The 9220-nt window shown below is 44.3% G+C and overlaps 1 pseudogene; it reads left to right on the forward strand.

Moving 5' to 3' along the window:
- Positions 1-8277: 8277 nt before the first annotated feature.
- On the forward strand, positions 8278-8906 carry LOC105530201 (annotated as a pseudogene).
- The last annotated feature ends 314 nt before the right edge of the window (positions 8907-9220 follow it).

The raw sequence follows: 9220 nt of genomic DNA on the forward strand, positions 1-9220 counted from the left end.
GCATGAAATTACCAACAGGAATGCCTTCCTCACTCCAGCCCAGAGCTGGTCCAGTAGGGGGCTGAGCAGAGGGGAATTTTAATGTAGTTAGGAAATGTTGTGGTTTCAGGAGGAAGAAAACCATTTTAAGCTTAAACTCTGATCAGGAAGAAGCTCTTTTCTCCTTTATGGAATTTGAAATGCCCATCCCTCCATGGAGGTGTGGCAGGAAATGCTACGGAGCCAGCCAGTGAACACAGATGAATGCTCAGTGTCCAGGTTAGAAGGCACGAGAAAGCAAGCACCATGTGGGACTGCCTTGCCTAGCATTTCAAATGACGCAGAAAGTCAATTGTCCACAAGAGACAGGAGCACTGGCAGGAGCATCAAGAACGGTGCAGGTCCTCGGGGACATCAAGAGAAGAGCAACTCCAATCAGGCCACCTCTGAAATCCCATCAACTCCTTTCTGAAGAGGAACTAATAGTCTATGTCAAATCTTTTAAAAGTGTTCTTACTACACACATTAATAATAATAATAATAAAGGAGATGGGAAGAAACGTTGGGAAGGGATGGATGTCTATGGCCTTGATGGTAGCGATGATTACACTGCTGTCTACTTCTCCCCAAACTCATCAAATTGTACACATTAATTACATACAGCTTTATACAAGTCAATCATACCTTAATAACGTGGTTTCAAAAATATTTTTGTGAGTTAGATTTCCAGTTTATTTTCTGCATGGAAAAATGTATGCAGGTCTCTCTCTCTGGGTGTGGGTGCAATCATTTACAAGGTCTCTTGTTATCTTCTAAAGATTCCAACTTCACAGATCTTGCACAAAGGGGCTGTGTGTGGCCACCAGGGTTGAATGAACCTTGCCCAATTATTATAGTCAGGATTCTGGAGTTCTGAGAGAACAAGGCAAGCGGCTCCCCACACAGAATGATGTCTTACTGAAACTCATTTCTGTTGAGTCCTTTAAAAGCACAATCTGGCCAGGCATGGTGGCTCACACCTGTAATCTCAGCACTTTGGGAGGCCAAGGCAGATGGATCACTTAAGGCCAGGAGTTTGAGACCAGTCTGGCCAACATGGCGAAACCCCATGTCTACTAAAAACACAAAAATTAGCCTGGCGTGGTGGCGCACACCTGTAATCTCAGCTACTCAGGAGGCTGAGGCAGGAGAATCACTTCAATCTGGGAGGCAGAGGTTGCAGTGAGCAGAGATCATGCCACTGTACTCCAGCCTGGGCTATAGAGTGAGACTTCATCTCAAAAAAAAAAAAAGGGACAATCTTAAAATTCGTAGGACTAGAGGCCAAAAGATGGTGTCTTTTTTTTTTTTTTTTGATGCTTCTTTTCACTCATTCTCAATATATTTCTATGCCAAAGACTAAGAATATTTCCCCAAACTTTGCCAGCTCCATCTCTTCCCTCCTCTTCAAGAACTCTCTCTAGAGGTAGTGAGCTAAGTTCTCCAGAGCTTTCTCTCACGGGATATGGAGAAAACACATAACATCAGCCACGTTTGGTGCGGGAAGAAAACTAATTAGATGGGCAATGCTGTAAGCCACATCTATTACTTTTAGATTTTCTTCAGTCTAAAAGAGTTGAGCCCAAAATGGATAAATGTGTCATTTCCCTTGAATGTGAGTGGGTATTAGAGACTCATTCTCCTAGACCCATTGAGTGCTGTGTAATTCAAGGGCTTTTTCTTTATTCCTCCAATAAAAATGTCTTGAGGTTTTCTGGAAGTGCAGACCGAAGACACATGAGGGCTTCCTCTCAACTGGTTTTGACTGATTTTTCAAAGAAGTTGGGTGCACCAGAGATAGAGATGTGGACAAAGTGGTCAGACACACACATCGTTCACTCCATAAGGCACACTAACACACTCATAGTGATTCTGTGAGCTCTTGTTTTCTGCATTTGAACATTTCTTTCTTGCTGTATTATGCTTCTACACCTCTGTTATTAGATGCACCTGCTCATACAAGTTTGCTATCATTTATCTCACTTACAGTAACATCGAGCACGCCATTAGTGTTGCTTAGAATTACCCCAGCTCCAATGAAGATGCCTTAATAGTTTTGAAGGAACACCACCCAAATTACAGTGTGTGGGCGAGAGAGTTCACCAGTCTATAAATGTGAAGATCTTCAAGCATTGTGCTACATTCTCTTTTATTCATTTTCTCTGAAGCAGGTTAAACCTCTTGAATTAAGATCTATGCTCAGATGCCAATGGAAATGGAGTGTGTTCAGAAACTGATGTTTACTCGAATGTGTTTATTGCTTAAGTGTCATTTCTGTCTTCATCCCTTTCATTGTCTTTTTGAGCTTTCAGAAAGGAATCCAGTATTTCCAATGTTTTTCTTTATCATTTCTCCCAAATGTGTGCTATTTGAGTTGTTATGGCTGAGAGCTATAATAACTTTCTTTTTTTTTAATTGCCCTACTGAATTTAAAAAATAATGGTTAAGGAAGCTTTAGTTGATTTCAATTAAGAGATGCTATGTAATGCAATTAAGAGATGCTGTATAAATTGCTTTCCATTCCAACAGGGAAAAGAATTCATATTGCTTTTTAGGATTCTGCATGCCTCTTTAAGTCCATGTACAGCCTAACGCCACAGTCATTCCCTCCCTAATTTGTATCTTGCAGAGGCAGGAAAGAATCATGGCCAATGGCAGAATTGCAAGCATTGCTTCTAGTTCCGCAATGATGCTGTGCTTGTGCACCCCCTGCTGGCTTAGTTTTTGGTAACAGCAGTTGAGGGGCTAGATCCCAGAGGAAATGGGTACTTTGGTAGAAATCAGCAGAAAAGGATGACAATGACTAAATTGTCTTCTACTGTCTAAGCTTTCAGGAGCTTAGAGTCTCGCCCAAATGGGCAAGGGCAAGAGTCCATATTTTTAAAAATGTCTTGCCTTTCTCATGACTGTCCCAGGAAGTTAGTTCCCTATGCTTTTAAAGCACCTGTCAACAGCACTGTCTTAACCTTTATTGTAGGAAATGGAGGCTCCAGGCAGAACTCTTGGGCATGAGGAAGGGGTGTGTGTGTGTGTGTGTGTGTGTGTGTTTGTTTGTGTGTGTGTGCAATTTTGTCCCGTTGTCCCATTTCCATCAGGTCCTCCATTTTTAAAAATACAAGCGACTGACATTTTCTCAGCCTTCTAAGAGGTGGAATTACACATGCGGCTTCAAGTCCCCCACCTCACTACCAGCCGCTTCCAACCCAACAATGGTTTCTACATAGAAACTCTGGGCCACCCACCCCGCTTACAGTGTGCTGAAGTGTATCTGTTTACCTGTCCACTGATACATAATGGAAATGTTACCAAATGGTGATTCTGAAATTTTCCTGTGCCTCCAACACATAGTTTATTTCCCATTCTCTGACAACCAGCCAATCCCCTAGGCATTACCACCCCACCGTAGGGAGGCAACTGAAGCCCAAGCTGTGTTCATCTCTGGATTGAGACATCCCTGGACACGAGTGACGAGTGATGGGGCTGACCTTAGGGTAAGTCAACACTCCCTTGGGACCGAGACCTCAGACTGTCACAGTAGGAAAAGAGAGAGAATCTCCTTGGATTGGTGCAGAGCAAACATGGCTGTGGTTTTTGGCCTGTGCAGGCTGCCCAGAAGTAGCAGTGCCCTGTGCACCGGCAGGATGTGGTGCTCTTCCCCCTCTCTGCCACGGGCAGACCCAGTCCATGCTACACTGTCTCTCCTGTGCCCTCACAGCAGCCTCCCAGTCCTTCTTCCCATTCCCATTTGTCCTTCTTACAATCCGCTCTTCCATCCTGAGTCAGAGTATTCTCCCAAATCCTAAACTGATCCAGCTTGCCCTTTGGATTAAAACTTTTCAGGGTTGGACGTGGTGGCTCATGCCTGTAATCCCAGCACTTTGGGAGGCCAAGGTGGGAGGATCACTTGAGGTCAGGAGTTCAAGACCAGCCTGGCCAACATGGTGAAACTCAATCTCTACTAAAAATACAAAAATTAGCCAGGTGTGGTGGTGGATGCCTGTAATCCCAGCTACTCAGGAGGCTGAGGCAGGAGAATTGCTTGAATCTGGGAGGCGGAGGTTGCAGTGAGCTGAGATTGTGCCACTGCACTCCAGCCTGGGCGACAAGAGCGAGACTTCATCCCAAAAAACAAATAAAAACAAACAAACAAGCAACAACAACAACAAAACTTTTCAAAGATTTTCTGTTGCTTGTTGAAAAAAAACTAAAATTCTCAGCTTAGCTTACCAGGCCAGTGGGGCCTCTCATCTATCCTTCCAATCAACCTCAGGTCTCAAGAGTCTCCTCTGTGTGCTTTGCGTGCATTCATCCACATTGACTTTTAAGCTCTGTAAGGACAGAGCAGGAGCCAGTCACTGTATCCATGGTGCCTAGTGCAGAGCCTGGTATACAATGGATTATCCATGGTTCCGACTATTTGCTGAATCAATATGTGAATAACTTGGGTGACAGCGTGGAAAGTTTCAACAGCAGTGAGAGGCAGTGCCAAGAAAGAGAAGCACCAGTCCCTTTAGGGCTAACGGGAAAGAGCTTCTTGGTGACAGTAGCCAGCCTCCCTACTCACACTGCTGCATCAGCAGCAAAATAATCAACCGCAGACATCTCTAAGTGGGGCCAGAAGATGACAGGCACCATGCTTTAACTGGGAGAACTTGTTGGTGAGCAGAGCTGAGATGCCTCCCCCTCAGGTGTTGAGAAATGTTGGGAGGGCCAGAGTTCCAGAAAGTTCCCTGCCCAGTGATAGAGCTCAAAGAAATGTTTTCTTTTCTTATTATCACTTGCTAAGGTTTTAGGAGTAGGCATATAAAATTAACAAGCAACAGGTATGCTTCTGGTAATAGAACATAGAGAAGTAGAACATAGAAGAGAATAGATAATAGAACATAGAATGGAGTTGAAAGAATGAACAAAAAAGATTCAATGAGTTTTAAGGGTTTTAACCAAGTTTTAAGGGCTTTAACCAAGAACCGTAGGATCTTACGACGAAGACCTACTTTGAGTCATTGAGATACTGTCCCATCTGATTGTATTCTTTTTAATCCAATGCTAAGAACATAAAAAATGCTTACGACTTCAAAACATGGTTTAAATGTATTGACCCTCTTTATAGATCCTATGTTTTCGGGAGATGACAGGGCCTTTTAAATGTATTTTCTAAGAGATCCTTTGTTATTTAAAGGTCACATCAACTTTGATGGGATCTATGGGTTCACGTCAAATATATTATGGCAGCAGCAATAAATCATTTAAGCCATTAGTCACTTTGTAAAAGTCAAGTGTACGTCATTACTTCACCTTAAACTTGTTCATGTTCCTAAGAGAGTTTTCCATTCCCACTGCATGTGCAAAGGAGTGCAAAGGAGGAGTGAGTTTCAAGCCCAATCCATTAAAAGCACATTCAAATGGATCCCTGTAAGACTTCCCTGTGACATAATCAGAGACAATAGCAAGAAGGGTACCTGGTTTTCTCCAACTGGCTTGCTCCAAATGTCACCAGTGCAGAGACTAGAAAATACCATCTCACTCCTCCTAGAGCTTCTCTAAGTGAATCACTGGGACTAGGGCCTGCTGGAGCTTTGCCTTCTTTTCTTTGGCAAAATTGACAGCCTCAGTGGCACCTCCTGCATGGCCCAGAGGCACCACGCCTTGCTTCCAATTTCAGTAATATTCCAAACTAACGCGAATTGTTGAGTGTGGCTGGGCACCAAAGGAAATTCTAACTGCACCAAGAGAAAACTTTAGATGACCATGAGGCTCTAATGTATTGCATCAATTTAACCACATTAGTTAAGAGAAAAACAGAAAGAGAAACAAGAAATGAACAATTTGAAGGAGAGTTTTCATGCTATTAAGTGTCATATTGCTATTCTTTCTACTAAGTACCTCTGTAAAATAACAGTAATAATTTCTAATGTTTTATATGTGTAAATATAGGTATGTATACATTTCCATATAAATATTTATATTTATACATGTATTAAATGGTTTATAACATTGAAAATATTCTTTTAGAACATCAAGTTCAACATGTCAAAACACTCTCACTACCTTCATCTTCCAAACACGTGCCACCACAACTGTCTGATTTCAGTAACTGACATGACCATCTCCTGGTAAGAAGGCTGGAAATTACATTTGACTTGTCTCTTGCCGCCTCCATCCATCAGTCCTGTGGAAAATTCCTCCAGATCTCACTCACTTTCACCTCCTCTTTCTAAATTCAGTCCTTTTTCCTTGCAACCTATCTGCACAAAACCACCAGATTAACTTAGCACAATTCCTCTATGATTCAGTCAGGCCCCCAGTCAAAACTTTCAGGAGCTCCTAGTTGTCAACTCAGTCTCTTCGCAGTCACTCAAGACCCTCAGCATTCTGGCCACACCTATCTTTCTTATACCTGTACTCCACACTAATCCCATTACTTCCATTGCCAAGCCCTTCCCTCTGCCAGTCCTCCCTCCCCTAGAAGGTCAACACCACACTGTCACTGCAACTGTTTGTTTTTTGAGATGAAGTCTTGCTCTGTTGCCCAGGCTGGAGTGCAGTGGCACAATCTCAGCTCACTGCAACTTCCGCCTCCCAGATTCAAGCAATTCTCCTGCCTCAGCCTCCTGAGTAGCTGGGATTACAGGCACCCACCACCACACCTGGCTAATTTTTGTATTTTTAGTAGAGATTGAGTTTCACCATGTTGGCCAGGCTGGTCTTGAACTCCTGACCTCAAGCAGTTCTCCCACCTTGGCCTCCCAAACTGCTGGGATTATAGGCATGAGCCACCACGTCCAACCCTGAAAAGTTTTAATCCAAAGGGCAAGCTGGATCAGTTTAGGATTTGGGAGAATACTCTGACTCAGGGTGGAAGAGCGGATTGTAAGTAGGACAAATGGGAATGGGAAGAAGGACTGGGAGGCTGCTGTGAGGGCACAGGAGAGACAGTGTAGCATGGACTGGGTCTGCCCGTGGCAGAGAGGGGGAAGAGCACCACATCCTACCAGTGCACAGGGCACTGCTACTTCTGGGCAGCCTGCACAGGCCAAAAACCACAGCCATGTTTGCTCTGCACCAATCCAAGGAGATTCTCTCTCTTTTCCTACTGTGACAGTCTGAGGTCTCGGTCCCAAGGGAGTGTTGACTTACCCTAAGGTCAGCCCCATCACTCGTCACTCGTGTCCAGGGATGTCTCAATCCAGAGATGAACACAGCTTGGGCTTCAGCTGCCTCCCTACGGTGGGGTGGTAATGCCTAGGGGATTGGCTGGTTGTCAGAGAATGGAAAATAAACTATGTGTTGGAGGCACGAGAAAATTTCAGAATCACCATTTGTTAACATTTCCATTATGTGTCAGTGAACAGTTAAACAGATACACTTCAGCACACTGTAAGCGGGGTGGGTGGCCCCGAGTTTCTATGTAGAAACCATTGTTGGGTTGGAAGCGGCTGGTAGTGAGGTGGTGGACTCGAAGTCGCATGTGTATTCCACCTCTTAGAAGGCTGAGAAAATGTCAGTCAGTTATTTATTCTTATACTTTAAGTTCTAGAGTACATGTGCACTACATGCAGGTTTGTTACATATGTATACATGTGTCATGTTGGTCATGTATACCTAATGTAAATAACTCATCATTTACATTAGGTATATCTCCTAATGCTATCCCTGCCCCCTATCCCCCACCCCACAACAGGCCCCAGTGTGTGATGTTTCCCTTCCTGTGTCCAAGTGTTCTCACTGTTTAATTCCCACCTATAAGTGAGAACATGTGGTGTTTGGTTTGCTGTCCTTGCGATAGTTTGCTCAGAATGATGGTTTCCAGCCTCATCCATGTCCCTACAAAGGACGTGAACTCATCCGTTTTTTATGGCTGCATAGTATTCCATGGTGTATATGTGCCACATTTTCTTAATCCAGTCTATCATTGATGGACATTTGGGTTGGTTCCAAGTCTTTGCTATTGTGAATAGTGCTGTAATAAACATACATGTGCATGTGTCTTTATAGCGGCATGATTTATAATTCTTTGGGTATATACCCAGTAATGGGATGGCTGGATCAAATGGTATTTCTAGTTCTAGATCCTTGAGGAATCACCACACTGTCTTCCACAATGGTTGAACTAGTTTACAGTCCCACCAATAGTGTAAAAGTGTGGAACTTATATTTAAAAGGAAAACAGAGGGGCGTCAATTTGAGTCATGCATGTTGTAAGAAATGTGAGTTTTCACTTCTGTGGTCCTGGACTTTACCCTTGACCACTGCGTAACAATGATTTTCCCCTTGAGCTCACCACCACCTCCAGGACTGCCTGTGTCACATGAGCCACCCAGGCTCCCGGGACTCTTAGGCTGTGGTCCTCACGGAGCTTTTACTGCTGACAGGATCATGGCCAGGATGCTGGTGCAGACCATCCACACAGGCACCCAGAAGCTCCAAGACATTGAGGCCAAGCAGAATGTTGAAGAGAAGATGGTGGTTCCCAACCACACCGGCTTTAGCATTTACCCTCCCAATCCAAAAGAAAAAAGCTCTCTGAGGTGGGCAGGAAAATTTGAGGAGGTCCAAATTGCACACATTAAAGCATCCTACAACAACATAGAGATCCAGGTAATCTCTGCCACTAATCAGCCCTTTGCCCATACTTTCTGTGGCACAGAGGAATTTCTGAATGCCGAGAAGGAGGCAGGCATTGATGCACAGACAGCAGGCATAGCAGCAGTGACAAAAGCTACAGGAAAGGGTGTTCCCCACATCTGAGTTGTGGTGAAAGGCCAGGGGCCAGGACACCTGTCTGCCATCCAGGGACTGATCATGGGTGGCCTGGAAGTGATCTCAATCACCACAACATCCCCATCCCACACAATGGCTTCTGCCCCAGGAAGGCTCCAAGGCTGTGATGGAAGGGAAGCTTATACTTGAACCTAACCTCAAGTCTCAGCTCCAGTTGGACCTTGTGGAAAGCTCACTGTCAGAGCTCTTTCCAGAATATGGCTTGTTGGAAATCCTTCAGACAGTAAGGGAGAGTTTTGCCTTCTTACATAGTGTCCTTTGCTTGCACTTCCAGCAGGAGGTGAATGTGCCCCAGAAGTGAACTTCGCATCCTTAGACAAGAGGGGAGCTATGGGGGCAGCTGTGGCCTAGGCCCAACCTCTGCTCTGAGAAAACAAAATAATGTCTGTACCATCTATTGTAAATAAATAGATGGAAAGCA

This window comes from Mandrillus leucophaeus, unplaced genomic scaffold, assembly GCF_000951045.1.
Source record: "Mandrillus leucophaeus isolate KB7577 unplaced genomic scaffold, Mleu.le_1.0 Scaffold803, whole genome shotgun sequence".
Classification (NCBI taxonomy): Eukaryota; Metazoa; Chordata; class Mammalia; order Primates; family Cercopithecidae; genus Mandrillus; species Mandrillus leucophaeus.